Source organism: Oryctolagus cuniculus, chromosome 11 (genome assembly GCF_051225735.1).
Source record: "Oryctolagus cuniculus isolate XC-2025 breed Fujian yellow rabbit chromosome 11, ASM5122573v1, whole genome shotgun sequence".
NCBI classification, from domain to species: Eukaryota; Metazoa; Chordata; class Mammalia; order Lagomorpha; family Leporidae; genus Oryctolagus; species Oryctolagus cuniculus.
In genome coordinates this window covers 112,250,270-112,267,982 of record NC_142877.1, presented here as the reverse complement: position 1 = coordinate 112,267,982, position 17,713 = coordinate 112,250,270, and positions in this window count along the sequence as shown.

Below are 17,713 nucleotides of genomic sequence, written 5' to 3'. Positions count from 1 at the left end.
AATAGGCGCAGTGCGCCAGCCGCAGTGCACTGGCCACGGTGGCCATTGGAGGGTGAACCAATGGCAAAGGAAGACCTTTCTCTCTGTCTGTCTCTCACTGTCCACTCTGTCTGTCAAAAAAAAAAAAAAAAAAAGGTATAAAGGGCAAACAGCCAAATTGGAAAGGAGGAAATCAAATTGTCAGTTTGTAGATGACATTATTTTATAAGAAATCCCCAGGACTCTACCTAAAATCTGTTAGAAGTAATTCAGCAAAGTTGTATGATACAAGACAATGTACAAAAGTCATAGTATTGTCATATACCAATAATGAATCATTTGAAAAAGAAATCAAGAAAGGAATAGCTACAAGAAAGTAAAATACCTTGGGATGAATTTAATCAAAGAGGTAAAAGATCTATAAAATGAAAATTATAGGGGCCGGCGCTGTGACGCACTACGTTAATACTCCACCTGCAGTGCCGGCATTCTATATGGGCGCTGGTTCTAGTCCCGGCTACTACTCTTCCAATCCAGCTCTCTGCTATGGCCTGGAAAAGCATAAGATGGCCCAATTGCTTGGGCCCCTGCACCCGCATGGAAGACCAGGAAGAAGCACCTGGCTCCTAGCACAGTTCCAGCCATTGCGGCCATCTGGGGAGTGAACCAGTGGATGGAAGACCTTTCTCTCTGTCTCCCCTCTCACTGTCTATAACTCTATCCCTCAAATAAATAAATAAATAAATATTATAAATCTGATGAATTAAATTGAAGGGAACACAAATAAATGAAAAAATGTTCTGTGTTCTTGGATTAGATGCATCAACATTATGAAAATGTGTATATTACCCAAAGCAATTTAGAAATTCAATATCAAAATTCCAGTGACATTTTCACAGAACTGAAAAATTTGACCTTAAAATATATTACAAAGCTATAGTAATTAAAGATGTATGATATTTTCATAAAGAAGATCCATAGACCAATGGAAATAACAGACTGAAGAGACAATCTACAGAATGGGAGAAAATATTTACAAACTATAGATCTGACAAAGGGTTAATACCCAGAGTGTATAAAGAACTCGAACAACTCAATAGCAAAAAAAAAAAAAAATCCAATTAAGGAATGTGCAATTGATCTAAACAGACATTTCTCAAAGGAAGACCTACACATGGCCAACAGGCACATGAAGAAATTCCAACATCACTGATCATCAGGTAAATGCAAATGAAAACCACAATGAGATATTGCCTTACTCCACGAAGAATGTCTATTATCAAAAGTACAAAAGATAACAAGTTTTAGAGAAGATGTGGAAAACAAAGGAACCCTTGCACGTGTTTGGTGGTGATGTTAAATTACTGCAGCCATTGTGGAAAAACAGTATGCAGGTTCCTCAAAAAACTAAAAATAAAATCACCAGATGATCCAGAAATCCCACCTCTAGGTGTATATGCAAGAAACATGAAATTCATTTGTCCAAGAGACATCTGCACTCCCATGTTTATTGCAGCATTTTTCACAATAAGCAGGAAATGGAAACAACCTAAGTGTCCGCCAATTGGTAAATGGATAAAATATTTTTTTTTATTTTTTAATTTTTTTTTTTTTATTTTTTTTGACAGGCAGAGTGGACAGTGAGAGAGAGAGACAGAGAGAAAGGTCTTCCTTTGCCGTTGGTTCACCCTCCAATGGCCGCCGCGGCCGGCGCGCTGCGGCCGGCGCACCGCGCTGATCCGATGGCAGGAGCCAGGAGCCAGGTGCTTTTCCTGGTCTCCCATGGGGTGCAGGGCCCAAGCACCTGGGCCATCCTCCACTGCACTCCCTGGCCACAGCAGAGGGCTGGCCTGGAAGAGGGGCAACCGGGACAGAATCCGGCGCCCCGACCGGGACTAGAACCCGGTGTGCCGGCGCCGCAAGGTGGAGGATTAGCCTAGTGAGCCGCGGCGCCGGCCTGGTAAATGGATAAAATAAATGTAGGGCAAATACACAGTGGACTATTACTCAGCCATAGAAAGGGTGAAAGCTTACCATTTACAATGACATGGATGGAACAAAGCTCATTATGTTAAGTGAATTAAGCCAAACACAGAAATACAATGTCACATGACATCACTCATATGTGGAATCTAAAGAAAAACAAGTGTTCTCATAGATGTTAAAAATATAAATGTGGTTACCAGAATCTGGGGAGGGAGGAATTTTGAAAGGTTGACATGTTGTAGCTAGCTATATTTCTGAGGTTCTATTGCACAGTAGGGTGAAGAGAGATTATGTTAATTTACTGTAAATTCCTCAAAAAAACTAAAATATAGAGTCTTGGGTGTTTTCAGTATAAAGAAATGTTGGATGCTTGAAAAAGGTAACGTATTTACCTTCATTAGACATTATACAATGTACGTGTGCAATGAAATATCACATAATAAATGTGTATAATTTTTATGTCCATTAATTTTAAAAAAATGTAAAAACCCCAAAACTAATTCACACACACAAGTGCATTAAGTGCATGAACACACATGATGCAAGTATATTTATAAACATTTACACACACCTACTATGTACTGAGTACCACTGCTCAAAACTATCCCGAGACTGCTTGACTGTTCTCCCCTAATCAAAGTTAGAAAAAGCCTTGTCCCTCCTTCCAACTCTTTCACATGGGAGCAGATGGGAAAACCGCTTGCACGTGTAAGAGCCATGTACTCTCCGCCTTTGCCTAACGCCATCTATAAATAAACGTACATCACATTCCCTGGCCCCCCAGGGATGGGGATTAGATAGAAGCATGAGTTGGTAATCTCTAGATAAACAATTACTCACATCTCCCAAATTGGAAACCAGGTGATCCTGGCCAGCTGGAAAAGCATGAAAAGGCTTCCCTCTTTGCCTTGACATAATGAACCTCTCCTTCAATCTCCCTTTAGCAGGAGATAAAAAGCAAATGGAAGCCTACTAATCTCTCTTTTCTTTCTTAAATACAAAGTCTTTTTTTTTCATTCTACACAAAGTGCCAATGGTATTGTAAACTAGTCTAAAAATTCACCGAAGGGGAGAAAAAAAGTTGTAGCTACAGAGATTCAAGTTCGATTTTTTTTAAAGGTTTCTTTTTTATTTATTCAAAAATCAAGAGTTACAGAGAGAAGAAGAAGGGGGGAGAGAGAGAGAGAGGGAGAGAGAGAGAGAGAGAAGGAGAGAGAGAGAGAGGGAGGGAGGGAGAGAGAAGGAGAGAGAGAGGGAGGGACGGAGGGAGGGAGGGAGGAATCTACCATCTGCTGGTTCGCTCCCTAGATGACCACAATGGCCAGAGTTCCGCCAGGCCCTGGAACTGGGTCAGGAGCCTGGAATTCCTTCCGGGTCCCCCACATGGATGCAGTGGCCCGGGCCCTAGGCCCATCTTCTGTTGCTCCCCCCCCCCCAGCCCATTAGAAGGGAGCTGCATCAGAAGTGGAGTAGCCGAGAACTGAACCAGCATGCGTATGGGACGCTGGTGTTGCAAACAGCAGCTTAACCCTCTGCTCTACAATGCCGCCTGCCGAGATTCAAGTCTGGAGATGTGTGTGTCCCCTCATTCTCAAATCTCAGCATCCTCGGCCACGGAATGAAACGGACTCAGGTCAGCGTCTCTTCTCTCCTCCATGCTTAACGTTCTGTGTGGGCTCATTGTGCTCCACGATGAATGTCTGACTGACCTGGATTCAAACTGTAGCTATGCTGTTTACAGGGCAACAACATAAAGAGTTAACTTCACTAACTCCAGATTTATCTTCTGTGACATGATCAGTTAACACCTATCTTGCAAGAATAAATACAATTTAATGAAATAATTACTGTAAATGTGTTCTATAAAACAAAATCAATCTGAAAATATTGGTTGTTGTAAAATGTAAAACAGATGTAAAATTTGTGGAGAACAAATGTGTGCAAAGTTTGGCACAGAAAAACAATGTTCACTCGTTCCTTCCCTTCCTATGTATAAAGAGTAACTATAAATAAACATGAAATCATGAAACATATACAAGTAGACAACAAAAGAGAAAAATAAGAAATGATTGAAAACACATAGAATGATACACCTAACCACTAATGATTACCTTAAATATAAACCATCTAAATCCACCAGTCAAAAGACAAAGATTTGCAGACTGGATTTAAAAAATAATATTTAGGCGCTGGGGCTGGGGCTGTGGCATAGCAGGTAAAGCCACCACCTGCTGTGCCAGCATCCCATATGATCACTGGTTCAATTTCTGGCTTCTCCAGTTTTGGCCCACTTCTCTGCGATGGCCTGGGAAGGCAGTGGAAGATGGCCCAAGTCCTTGGGCCCCTGCACCCATGTGGGATACCCAGAAGAAGCTCCTGGCTCCTGGTTTCAGACTGGCCCAGATCCAGCTGTTGCAGCCATTTGGGGAGTGAACCAGCTGATGGAAGACACCTACCCCACATCCCGCACCGCCTCTCTCTAGCTCTTTCAAATAAATAAAATACATCTTTAAAAAACAACATTTTTATTTCTTCTTTTGAAAAATGCCCACTTAGATCATTATTTATTTATTTACTTAAAGATTTATTTATTTGAAAGGCAGAATTAGAGAGAGAGAGAGAATGGGGGGGGGTAGTCTTCTATCAGCTGGTTCATTCCCCCGAATTCTCACAATGACCAGGGCTGGGCCAGGCTGAAGCTGTGAGCCAGGAGCTTCCTCCAGGTCTCCCATGTGGGTGCAGGGGCCCAAGCACTTACGGCATCTTCTTCTGCTTTCCCAGGCTCACTAGCAGGGACTTGGATCAGAAGTGCAGCAGCCAGGACTTGAATCAGTGCCCACGTGGGATGCTAGTGCTGCAGGCCATGGCTTAAACCACTGTGCCACAGTGCTGGTCCTAATTAGGTCCATTTTTAAACTGGCTTGTTTGCTTTTCTGCTGTTGAAGTTTTCTAGTTTCTTATGTTCTAGATGTAAATCCTTCTTCAGTACATAGTTTGCAAATATTTTCTCTCATTCTGCCAGGTGTTTTTTCATTCTGTTGAGTCTTTTATTTGCTGTGCAGAAGCCTTGTAGTTTGATATAATCCCATTTCTTTATTTTTGCTTTCAAAGCCTTTGTTTGAGGGAGTCTTATCCAAAAAATTGTTACCTATGCCAATATCTTAAAAAGTTTTCTGTTTTCTTCTAGCAGTTTTATAACCCAAGACTTAATAATTTTTAAAAACAGCTAGCTATATGCTATTTACAAGAAACTCAGTTCAAATTCAGTAATTTAATGCTGCTTGAAAGTAAAAAAAAAAAAGATATACCATGCATACATTATTTTTTTAAATGTAGGAATAATTATATTAAATCTGGTAGATTTCAGAGTAAAGAAAATTACCAGAGACCAAAAGAATATCATATAAGGATGGAAGTATCAGTCTGCCAGAATGGAATAGTGATCTTAAATGTATACGTATCAAATAACAATGCCCCAGAATGAAGGAAGCAAAAATTGATAGCATTGAAAAGACAAAGTCAAGTCCACAATTGTGGTTGGGAATTCTACCACCCTTTTCTCAGCAGCTAATAGAACTACCAGACTGAAAATTAGTAAGGGTGTGTAAGACCTGAACAATACAATTACCTAGCTGGATCTTATTGATGTAGATAATTGATCAATCGATCTACCAATCAATTGATCAGTTCACCCAACAACAGCAAGATGCAGCCTTGTTTCAAGTGGTCATGGAATAGTCATTAAGATGTCATTCTTGGGCCATAAAAAAAACTCATAAACGAATTTAAGTCACAAAGACCATAAGCACTTTTACTAGAAGTCAAAAGCAGAGAAGTGGAGAATTCCTAAACATATGGAAATTAAACAACATGCATCTAAATAATCCATGAGCCAAGATAAAGTTTTAAAGTAATTTGGCCCAAAAATGCATAGAGCTGAATGCAAATGAGTACTAAACATATTAATATATGCGGGGTACAGCTAAAGCAGACTGAGAGAGAAATTAATAGCATGAAATGCTTACATTAGAAATGAAGAAAGAAATCATAATCCAATCTCCTACCTCCAAAACCAAGTACACGAAGAGCAAAATAAAACCAGAGCAAGCCAACGGATGGATATAATAATGATAAAAGCAGAATTTAGTGAAATTAAAACTAGGAGAACAATAGAAAGTCCATAGAAATAAACTCTTTGAAAAAACAAATAATATTTATAAACCTGTAGTAAGTTAACGAAGATGAAAAGAGAGAAGACCCAACATCAGTACCACGTATGAAATGTGATGTTGCCACAAGTCCTGCAGCTGTTAAAAGGCTGATAAAGGAATAATTTAGACTTTATACTGATAAACTCAAACTCTTGCAAGAAAAGAATCAACTCATCAAGTCCCACAAACTACCAAAACACACCTAAAATGAAATTAATAGTCTGAATAGCCATGTAACCATTAAGGAAGTTAAATTTGTAATCTGAAAGCTCCTGAAAAACAAGTTATATAGGAACAGATGGTTTCACTGGGGAATTGTAACCAACAGTTAAGTAAGAAGTAACACCAATTTATTGGGCTGGCGCTGTGGCATAGCAGGTAATGCCACCGCCTTCAATGCTAGCATCTCATATGGGCACTGGTTTGAGTCATGACTACTCTACTTCTGATCCAGCTCCTTGCTGGTGTGCCTGGTAGAGCAGCCAAAGGATGGCCCAAGTGCTTAGGCCCCTGCACCCACGTGGGAGACTCAAAGAAGCTCCTGGCTCCTGGCTTCAGACCAGCCCAGCTAAGGCCATTGCAGCCATCTGGGGAATGAACTAACAGATAGCAGATTTTCTCTCTCTCTCTCTCTCCTTCCTTCTAATTCAGCCTTTCAAATAAATAATAAATCTTTAAAAATAAAATAGAAGTAACACCAATTTAACACAGTTTCAACCAGAAAACACAGAAGAAAGGAATGCTTTCCATCTCAGTTTTACCCTCATATCAATATCACACAAAAACTGGTCCAGAAAAAGAAAACCATAGGCCAGCATCTCTCAAACAGAAACACAAAGTCCTCAATAAAATACTGGTAAACTGAATGCAACAATTCTAAAAAGAATTATACACTACAAAGAGATAATTTATTCTAGAGATGCAGGGCTGATCTTGAAATCAGTGTAGCAACATATTTGTAACAGCAAAATGCTGAACGCATCCAGATGTCCTTCAACAGCCAAACAATCAAACACACTGTGGTGTATACATACGACAGAACACTACTCAGCAATGAAAAGGAGCCAGTGACTTATGCACAGGGTGACTTCCAAAAATTATGCTGAATGAAAGAAAAAAGTCAGGCTAATAAATGACATCCACTATGATTTCCTTTATCCAACATCTTTGAATTGACACTCTTGTAGAAATGGAGGAAAAATGAATGTTTTGCTGTGGTTAGGGATGTATGAGGCAGTGTGAAAGGTAGATTTGGTTGTGAAAGGACACTGTGAGGGAAACTTGTTGTGTAGGAGCTTTTATTATATTGACAACTGTAGTGGTGAATAGGTGAATGACTACATAAGAAAATTGTATAGCACTCAGTGAACATGTACAATGAGTACTAGTGAGACTGGGAAAAACCTAAATAAGCCCAGTGTATTATATTGAGATGCATTTCCTGAGTGTGACATTAGACCATGGTTTTGCAAAATACCACCATTGAGAAAAACCGCAAACTGTACAAATGATCTCTTTGCATCGCCCTTTACAACTGCATGTGAATCTGTAATTATTTCAAGCAATTTCCGTTTTTAAAAAAGCAGATGGCAGGCCTTGTTTGACCTGTGAGCCATACTTTGAAGATCTTGAACTAGAATATTGTTTCTCAAATATAGAAGCAGATTAAAATGACCTGGAAATTAAAAAAAAAAAAGAGAGATGTTGGGCTCTACCCCATGGATTTTGATTAATTCTTTTGAATTGGGGTCCAGGCACATGTAATTGTTCCAAGTTCCTCAGGGGATTATAGTATACAGTATGGTTGGGGAATGATTGGTCATTTGACCATAAACTATCAATTGCTTTTGTCTTTTTCCTCTTAAAATTTAAAATGATTTGTTTATTAGAGAGGAGAGAAGAGAGACAAGAGTCGGCACTCTGATCCATTGGTTCATTCCCCAGATCTCTGCAAGAACCAGGGCTTTGCCAGGGCTGGGCTGGGTCAGGCCAAAGTGAGGAGCTGGGAATTCTTTTTTTTTCCTTTTTATTTTTTATTTATTTTTTTTTATTTTTCATTGCTGGAGACAGAGAGAAAGGTCTTCCTTCCGTTGGTTCACCCCTCAAATGGCCTCCACGGCCGGCGCTGTGCCGATCCAAAGCCAGGAGCCAGGTGCTTCTCCTGTTCTCCCATGCAGGCGCAGGGCCCAAGCACCTGGGCCATCCTCCACTGCCTTCCCGGGCCACAGCAGAGATCTGGACTGGAAGAGGAACAACCAGGACAGAATCTGGCACCCCGACCGGGACTAGAACCTGGGGTGCCGGCGCCGCAGGCAGAGGATCAGCCCAGTGAGCCGTGGCGCTGGCCATGGAGGAGGAGCTGGGAATTGAGTCCAGGTCTCCCACGGGGGTGTCAGAGACCTAAGCACTGCCTCCCGGTACACAGCAGCAAGAAGCTAGAATTGGGAGCAGAGCCCCGACTGGAACTCAGAAACTCCGATACAGGAAGCAGACATGCCGGCTGGTGGTTTAAATGCCTGCCCTTTTTTTTATCTTGCATTGAATCGAATACCAACACTTAGAAACCTACCTACAGAGAACTTTCAAATCTTTCTCTTATCTGTGAGGATCACCAGTGCTTTAATGCAGGCTTTCATCACTCATCTCCTGAACTGATAGAACAAGCTCCTTGGTTTGTCTCCCGTGAGTCTCCTTAAAATGACCTCCAAGGGTATTTCCAAACTGCAAATCTGATAGTGGCACTATTTTGCATAAAACCTCTGCAAGTTCCCCTTTGCCTGAAGGAATACATGTCTGCACATTCATTTCTGACCTATTTAATCTAGCTCCTAGCTTTCACCTCATACTCATCTCCATCACCCAACACCTGGGTCCCACACAGACTGCACTCCTCACCATGCTCTGGGCATCCTTAGCGCTTTCACAGTCTCCTGCCTCTGTGCATGCTTATCCTAATACTGTTTGCTAGCTGTCTTCACTGGTAAAACTACTTTTTATTCACTCTCAATCAAGCCTTCTCCAGGAATGGGTTCTCCTCTCTTGCCCTCATTGCCCGCTGCCCCTCCCTGTCTGTGTGTCCACCTCTCACCCTGGGTTGCATATTTCTAGAGGCCAGTGGCCAGGGCTTCCTCAGCTCTCTATTTTGAGAGTCTAGAACAGCCCTTGGAACACAGTACCATTTTTAAAAGGCTTAAGTAATTAAAATGAAATGAAACCAAGGTTTCTATACACCCCTACTACTTCTACTATCTGGTTTTCAGGCTCCTTACTTTCAGGAAGCCGTTTCCATAAACGAGGTAGGCCAAGGTCTGAGTATCTTTATCCCCTACAGCATTCCTATGCTGAAACCTAACCCCCACAGTGATCCTATTAGCAGGTGGGGCCGTTGGCAAGTGGTGAGGTGACAGGATCAGAACTCTCATGGATGGGATTAGTGCCCTCATAACAGATACGCCGTGTGAGGACATAGTGAGAAGGCACCTTCCCTGACACCAAGTCTGTGGACACCTCGATGCTGGACTTCTCAGGATCCACACCTGTTAAGAAATTTCTGTTCTTTTTTAAAATTTTATTTAAAAGTTACAGAGAGGGAGGGAGTGACAGGGATGGAAGGAAGGAGAGAGAGGGAGAGAGAGGGAGGGAGAGAGGGAGACAGGGAGACAGGGAGGGAGGGAGACAGGGAGGGAGAGGGGGAGAGGGAGAGGGAGAGGGAGAGGGAGAGGGAGAGGGAGAGGGAGAGGGAGAGGGAGAGGGAGAGGGAGAGGGAGAGGGAGAGGGAGAGGGAGATAAGCTTCCATTCTCTGGTTCACCTCCCCAATGGCTGCAATGGCCAAGGCTGGACCAGGGCAAAGCCAGGGGCCTGGAACTCCACCCAGGCCTGTGGGTGGCAGGGCCCCTGATTTCACCACGCATTTTTCTCCTGTAGCACTTATCACACGCTCTGCTATCATCACTGGTTTCTGTGTTTCCTATAGGCTATGAACCCCATGGGGAAGGGGACTGGGTCTTTGTTGCTCATTGCTTAAGGCTTAGTGCTTGGTACAGAGTAGAAGCTGAGTGAACAGTGGTTTCATGAATAAGTAGGTGATTTCCTTCTCATGATCTGTCTCTTAGAATGTACATCATCTCTCTTCTTAGCTTCTTACCTTGGCACTACAGCCTCACTGCCTGAGCATCATTTCTCAGTGGCAGGATGCAGTACCTCCAGGACAAATTGGTGAACCATCTGTACTTCCCTTACCCAGGGAATGCCCTTGTCACTCAGGTGGTAAGAAAGTGGCAATACATGACCAGTCTGCTCTGTCAAGATTGGATGTTACCCCACTCTGCCTGCTGAGCCCACAGTAGTCAACAATTCCAAAGGGCTTTAGGACCTGTTTACACTAATTACAGAACCGTCTTCTCTATAGGGAACAGGAGGATTTGTACTGAATGAGAGGATCTCAAGAGGGAGGGCAGCTTTAAAAGACGTTATCAGCTGTGCTATGCAAATGGAGTTTGGGTTGAAACAGGAGTTCTGTTTGCCTGACTCAAAAGCACAGTGACACATCAGTGTTACTGTAAACTATGGTGACACGCAGGAGCTCACACATTATGCTGAGAGGCCTCCGATACATCACACAGCACAAGCATCTTCCCTTTATTCTTTGATTCAGTGTTTGAGGGAGTTGCCAATCTAATAGTAAATTCTTCTTGGGAAGAGGGCACCAGATGAGTACAAAACAGCATTTTTGATTAAAAGAAAAAAAGTGTGTGTGATGGGGGAGGAAATCACTTTGCATGTTTTCAGTTCTTTCCACAGAAGTAGGAGGCACTGGAAAAACACACACTCATTTATTGTCACAGCGGCAGAGCAGCAGGGCTCTCCCCTGTCTGTTTTTCTAAGGAAGGGAAATGGAGCCTCAGGAGAGTTCCTGTGTACTAATGGCAAGCAGGGACCAGGATGCAGAAATGGGGCTTCCCTCTAGGCACCAAGAAGGTTCTAGGGGACTGTACCATCTGAAAACACAGAAGAATGGCCAATCTGACTACAAAGAAAAATGCCCAGTGTATACCAAATGGAATGAACTTGCCTGTGATATTTAGAAAATTCTTGACGAATGGTTTCTGCACTTCTTAGAATTACCTCTTAACTTAAAATTCTTTGAGCATTTGTCACCAATATCTCCACTCCTCTCTCTCACCTTCCATGAGAAGAATATAAGGTCCATGAGGACGCTTTGTCTTATTCAACACTGAAGCTGAAGTGTACATGGGGTATAGTACTCAGTAAGTATTTGTTCAGTTAAATAATAAATACATGAATATATTTGTGTCTATTTGTGAATTGTATGCATGTACTCAAACTAATGTATATTCATGGAATGAAACTTCATGCAAATTTTAATGCATACTGTAAAAGGGAATAATTTAAAGAAACAGATACAAATAAATATGAATAGTAGTTCTAGTGATTCTTCCCATACTAAAAATATTACTATTTACTCCACTTTGGACTGAATATAATAAAATTCAAAACTTCAGAGTGAATATGAATCACTAAGAAGCTTTTTAAAGATGCATATTTTCATTCAGTCCTTCTCTCTCTCTCTCTCTCCCCCCAGTCTTTCTCTTCAGATTCTAATTTAATAGCTCTAGTTACATAAGGCTTCAACATTGTATTTTTAACGAGCACTGGAAAATTGTGGTACAGGTAGACCTCAAACTACACCTTGCAAAACCTGTTGTAGAGAAAATGTTGACTACTGGGGCTTAAGTCTCCACAAGTCCAAGCCTCCGAAGTGAGCCTGTTTTGTCTGCCACAATGATGCAGTTCTTTGGAGCCTGGCTTTCCAAATAGAAACTCTCTCTTTCCCTCTCTTCCCCACTCCCTTCCCCTCCTACCCTCCTCGATGCTTGGTACCTGAAACATCATGCTCAATTACAGCCAACACACAGTGGAGTCTCAAGTCACCTACAGCACTGCCTTGGCCAGGATGGCAACTGGAGCCATCTCAGGACAATGGACAGCTCCCACAAACCTGCCAGGTAAGCAACTCATAAAGCCATCATTCTTAGTTGTCTGCTGCCCCCTGTCTGGGGAGTGCAGAGTAGCACATGTGTCTATAAGATGCTACAGCTGCCCTAGAGCTATTAAATTAAAATTGGGGATGAGGAAATAGCACCTTGAGTATAAAAAGCTGATTGATCAAGGACACACTGGCAAAATAATTCTACAAATATATGTTGTATTCCTACTATATGCCAGGTATTCTGGAGGAACAATCAGATTAAGTATTTGTTAATGCTTTGTAAGTAATTTTAGATCTACAGAAAAGTTATAAAAACACTACAAAATATTTGCACTCTGAAATGTTAACTTACTTAACCACAATTTAATTATATTAATTGGCAAACTAGCATTATAAACTATTTGGTTCTATATTTTCCCTTAAATGTCCTTTTCCAGTGGTAGAGTCTAGTCCACAACCCTATGATGCGTGTATTTGCTGTATTTCCTTAGCCTTCTTGAATTTGTGACAGTTCTTCATTCTTTCTTTTTCTTTAATGACTTTGATTTTTCAAATTATGTTACTTCATTTTTATATGAATGGTATTTGATTAGCAGTTATCATAACAGTATCATATACACTGGGTTGAAGTCCCATTAAATTTCTTTCTATATTTCTAGATACCATAGATATTCTTATAAAGACAATGAGTATATACAAAAGGATTTCTTTTGTAATTGCCAGATAAAATTGGATATATTTATGATATGCAAGATGCTTTTTGGAAACATGTTGTCATTGCAGAAGGATTAGATCAACCTCATTAACATATATATTACCTCATCATAATTTTGTGATAAGGACCCTTAAAATCTACTTTCTCAGCAATTTATCATGACTTTGACTTTGATATTTTTAATAGTTACTGTTCAGATACTTTGTAGAATGTCTCTCTACTTAGATTTATATGACTTTTTGTGATTAGTTTGATATTAGATGTTTTTGGCAAAAAATAAAAACCTCAGAAGGGATATATTCTTCTTCACCTGATATAGAAATGTCTTACTGGTGATAATCACCTTGATAACTCATTTAATTAAAATTGTGTCTGCTGGATTTTATAATTTTAAGGTTAATATTTTTATTTGGAATTTATACATTTCTTAGGACTTGAGACTATATATTATTTCTTCCCAAACTTTCACCCACTGAATTTTTGCATTTGTTGGTAGATCTTGCCTGCAATAATGATCGTGTATTTTTCTCATTCCTTCTTCATTATTAATTGACTTCTGTAAGAAGTAGCTATTACATTTCCTACCTTTATTTATTCAATTATTTATTTATAACACTATTAAATCAGGGACAACTATTTTATTCTATAAATAATAACCCAAGACTGTCAACATTTATTTTGCCATTTAAATTGTCCTGGCTCTGGCCACTGGAGTGTTCTTACAGTTAGCTCCTCTGCTCTTTAATGTTTCATCATTTTTAGAGTATGTTTTTGTTTTCTGGCATTACAAGAAAGATATTCAGGCTACCTTTATATTTTTCTTAATGCATCCCTGAGAAAAAAATCACTTCTCAAGTATGTTTTGGTTCTTGGAGAATGGTATTTAGAAACAAAGATCTGAGTGTTCTGTATGTTCATTGCCACTTGGATGATATTGAAATTTTCTCTCAGTGGCCAGAGCTAGGAAATGCATGCATGTACACATAAGTATCTGAATTTATTAGTATATCTCTCTGTGTACATTTGAGGAACATGAGTTCATAATGACACCTCCAATTCCAATCCAAAGCCACTAAATTCATTCCAGTTTTCTCCCTTTTCTTGTTTCTAACTTTTTTCTCTTACAGTGAGAAGCCTGACTCTTATAATCTACAATTTATTCTATGTTTGTTCAATGAGTGTGCACATGTAGTAACAGAACTGTAAGCACATCCTATGAGAATAGAGTATCTGTACAGTTCTTTATGTCTTTAACCTTACAGAATCTTGTTAAAAAATAGTACTTTCCAAATGTAGAGTGTGTTTGACATTAATGTATGTAGTATGTTTTTGAGTACATGCATTTTACGCAGTACCTTCTATGACTTATGTTTCTACTAGCCCCATTTCCCAAGTGTAACTGAAATTAAGCCAGTGGAACAGCAGTTACTATACCAAATGACCACAGTAGGTGAGGGAACAATACAAATCTCACCCAAGGCTCCACCCTCCTTCCTACTCTGACTCTCTGGACATAAGTCCACATCTGTTCCATAGACTTTAGGATTAATCAATTGTCAGAGTATTACATAAGCAACAACCAAACCTTCTCTGACTACCATTTTCCAAAGTTTGTGCTTCCATAGACATATAGCCTTCAGACTAGTGTCTATTGTCCTCTGTTATGAAGTATCCTTTTATTGTTATTTTCCCAACCCTTCTCTGCCCCAGACTCCAGGCTCTTCAGAACATGACTTAACTTCTATCTATCTCCATGACCTTAGTGCTCAGAGTGTCGTGGGTTCTCTATAAATATTTCTTGAATGACTGAAAAAACATGAGTGAAGTTGGGGTATGTTTGTCTCAGTTGTGTCCTTAGGGCCCCTTCAGAAGATCACCCAATGCGCTTGCTAAAAATGTCAACCCAAGTCCTTACTTGGAAGTCGTAAGATTCTGTGGGTTGGAGCAATGCCAGGAATATGCATTCTTGCAAGAAATCCAAGGATTCTTGTATGTTTGTTCTAACTCCAGGCATTCCAGTTTACACTGTCCTGACAAGCAGCCCTGGAAAGGGAAAAAGTTTGTGGAGTGGAATCATCAGGATAGGTTTCTTAGAGAATAAGTTATTATTGGACTCTTTTAAGATGAATCTGACCAAGCCAAGACAAGCCCAATGTACCTCAACAACCAAAGTACTGTCAAAAGCTACTTCATGCCTCTATCAACAGTCTGGAAGAATTAAGAACCCTTAGAAAGTTTTCTCAGAAGCCCCAATCCATTCCTGTGAGTATGGCTACTGTTCATATGAAAATAGAGATTTGTGTTCTGGGGCCAGATAGTCCACTACATGTCTGCATCATCTTGAGAAGTAGTAACAATCATAAGCACTATAATGGTAATTCTATTATTATTGTTACTTAAAGAACATTTAAAATATTTTATTCCCATGTGCATTTCACATGCCTTGCCTCTGTACACTAACTTTAAACACTGTTACTATCATAATTTTCATATTTCATGAAGATGTTCAGATTCGGAAAGATACATTTATTCCCCCAAAGTTGCAGTTGTTACCACATTCGAGGAGTCAGTGTCATCCAGCTGAACGCAGACCGAACATGTTGTCAAGGGGAGCTAAAGTCCTTACGGAGTTGTGCCCACAAGCAGAAACAAGGCAGAGAGTGAAAGAAGAAATACCATGATGTGATGGATTCATGAATGTCAAGAGTGGCTACTTTCTGCTTCAGCCACCATGGGAAGAGTACACTGGCCCACTCCATTGATGTTGGGCTTGGCTTTGTCCAGGAGGTATTAGCAGACAGGACACAAGCAAAATGTGCTTGTATAGTTAGCCTTACCTGCGTGCATTTATGCCATTGCCTCATAGAGAACATGCTCTAGGTGGACAACCAATCTCTGAAGAACCAGAGACACATGGAATAGAGATGCCCCAAAGAATTTTCAGAATCAAAGCACCGAGCATATTCCTCCAGCCCCCACAGCTTGAAGCAGAACTACTCCAGCAGACCTATCAACATAGGAGCCAGAAATAAATGCTTAACCACAGCACACCACTGAGTTTTAGTGTCATGAGGTACATTGCATTAACTGGCTGATGCCCCTAAGCTTCCCAGCCCTGCCTCCTGCTGGCTAAACCCTACCAGAAGCCAGTAACACAGGATCTTGGGAAATTCTGGCTCTTTAGGTTACAGAGATGACAAAGAAAAGAGCAAGGGGTGGATTAGGGTAAGGGGGAAGGGAAGTATGTATGAGAGCTGATCTGTCACACCTTATTACAATGCTAAAGCCTCTGTCATAAAACAGGTTGTTCAATAAATTGGAATTATTATTTTGGAAAAAAATCCTGGAAGTAGTAAGGCCCTCCTATTGGGCTCCAGATCACTTTCTAGGATAAGGTCCCTGTCTTCTGGTTGGGAAAGAGTACTCCTGAGTGGATCTGCTGAGAAGCAATGCCTAACAATGCCCTTCATGAAGATAATAAAGATGATGATAAAATGGCTAACACTTATGGAATATATGATATGCTGCAGGTATGCTTTTAAGTTTTTTCTGATAATTTTACCACTCCAGCAACTCTATAAGGTTGATAGTGACATTATATATATATATTTATATAGAAATATTATATATATATATATATATATATATATGGAGAGAGAGAGAGAGAGAGAGAGGTAGATGAAGGTACAGATGTAGCCCCAAGCAGAAACAAAGTAGAATGTGAAGGAAGAAACATGAATAAATTTCATGCACATTACTGATTGTGATTAACATGGTGTATGATGTATTGATTAATTGATAAACCAATATATACATATACATATGCTGTTAAGTAAATTGAGGTACAGGAGGATGACTCAGATTATATAGTTGGCAAATTACAGAGACCATATTTAAACCCAGGCAGTCAGGATGGGACATCCACAGCTTTGACCACTACAGTTTGTTTATAAAACACTTGTATTTTACATAGCCTTAATTAAGAGATGCAAGTAGCGGTGTGTGTGCAGGCACAGATGAGGGAATGACTGGTTCCTGCAGCCTAGTCATAAGTCTTATGAATTTACAGTCTTTGCTCACCCTGGGGAAGATGAATGAGAAGGAGGTGGCTGGGCAAAGGCACTGCATCTTGGAGCCAGATTGATGAAGTTGAAGCCGTAAATCTCCCTCCAAGAACAAACCATCTTCCTAGGATATTGCAGCTGATAATAAGGGGAGCAGAACACTCCCTGCGTGCTGTTAGCATGACAGAATGGGGCCTTCTCTGCAAGCCCAGGAAGCTCAGGGACAGAGACATCTACGTGTGACTAGAGTACCCCTGTGTTCTCAGGTGAGAAAGGAAGGGGACCAGACCAGACAATGCTGCCAGAAGATACTGGAAATAATGGGCTTTGGAATCAGGGAAGCTTACTATAAAATTTGGGCTCTTCTTAACAGCTATGTGACCCTAGGAAGTCATTTAATATCTCTTGATTGATCCTTTGACATAAAGAATTTGTCACATGAAAATTGATTGATAATTATCTCTCTATAGGGAAGTTGTCAGAAAGATTCAGTAAGATGATGTTTATTAAAACACTCAGTGCCTTGCATCTGGAAACGTCCCTAACTGATGGTAATGAGATCAATACTGGTAATAAGTGGTTCACCTCTAATCAGAGTCCAAATACCATGGCAGCACATTCTGCGGGAAATCCAATTAAAAGGAAGGACTTCCCACAGTGTTACAGGTAGTATAGCCAAGGAATCATATGCAGGTCCTTGGCATAAGTTACTTGTGTCCCAAGTCCTACCCAACCACTCACCTGCTG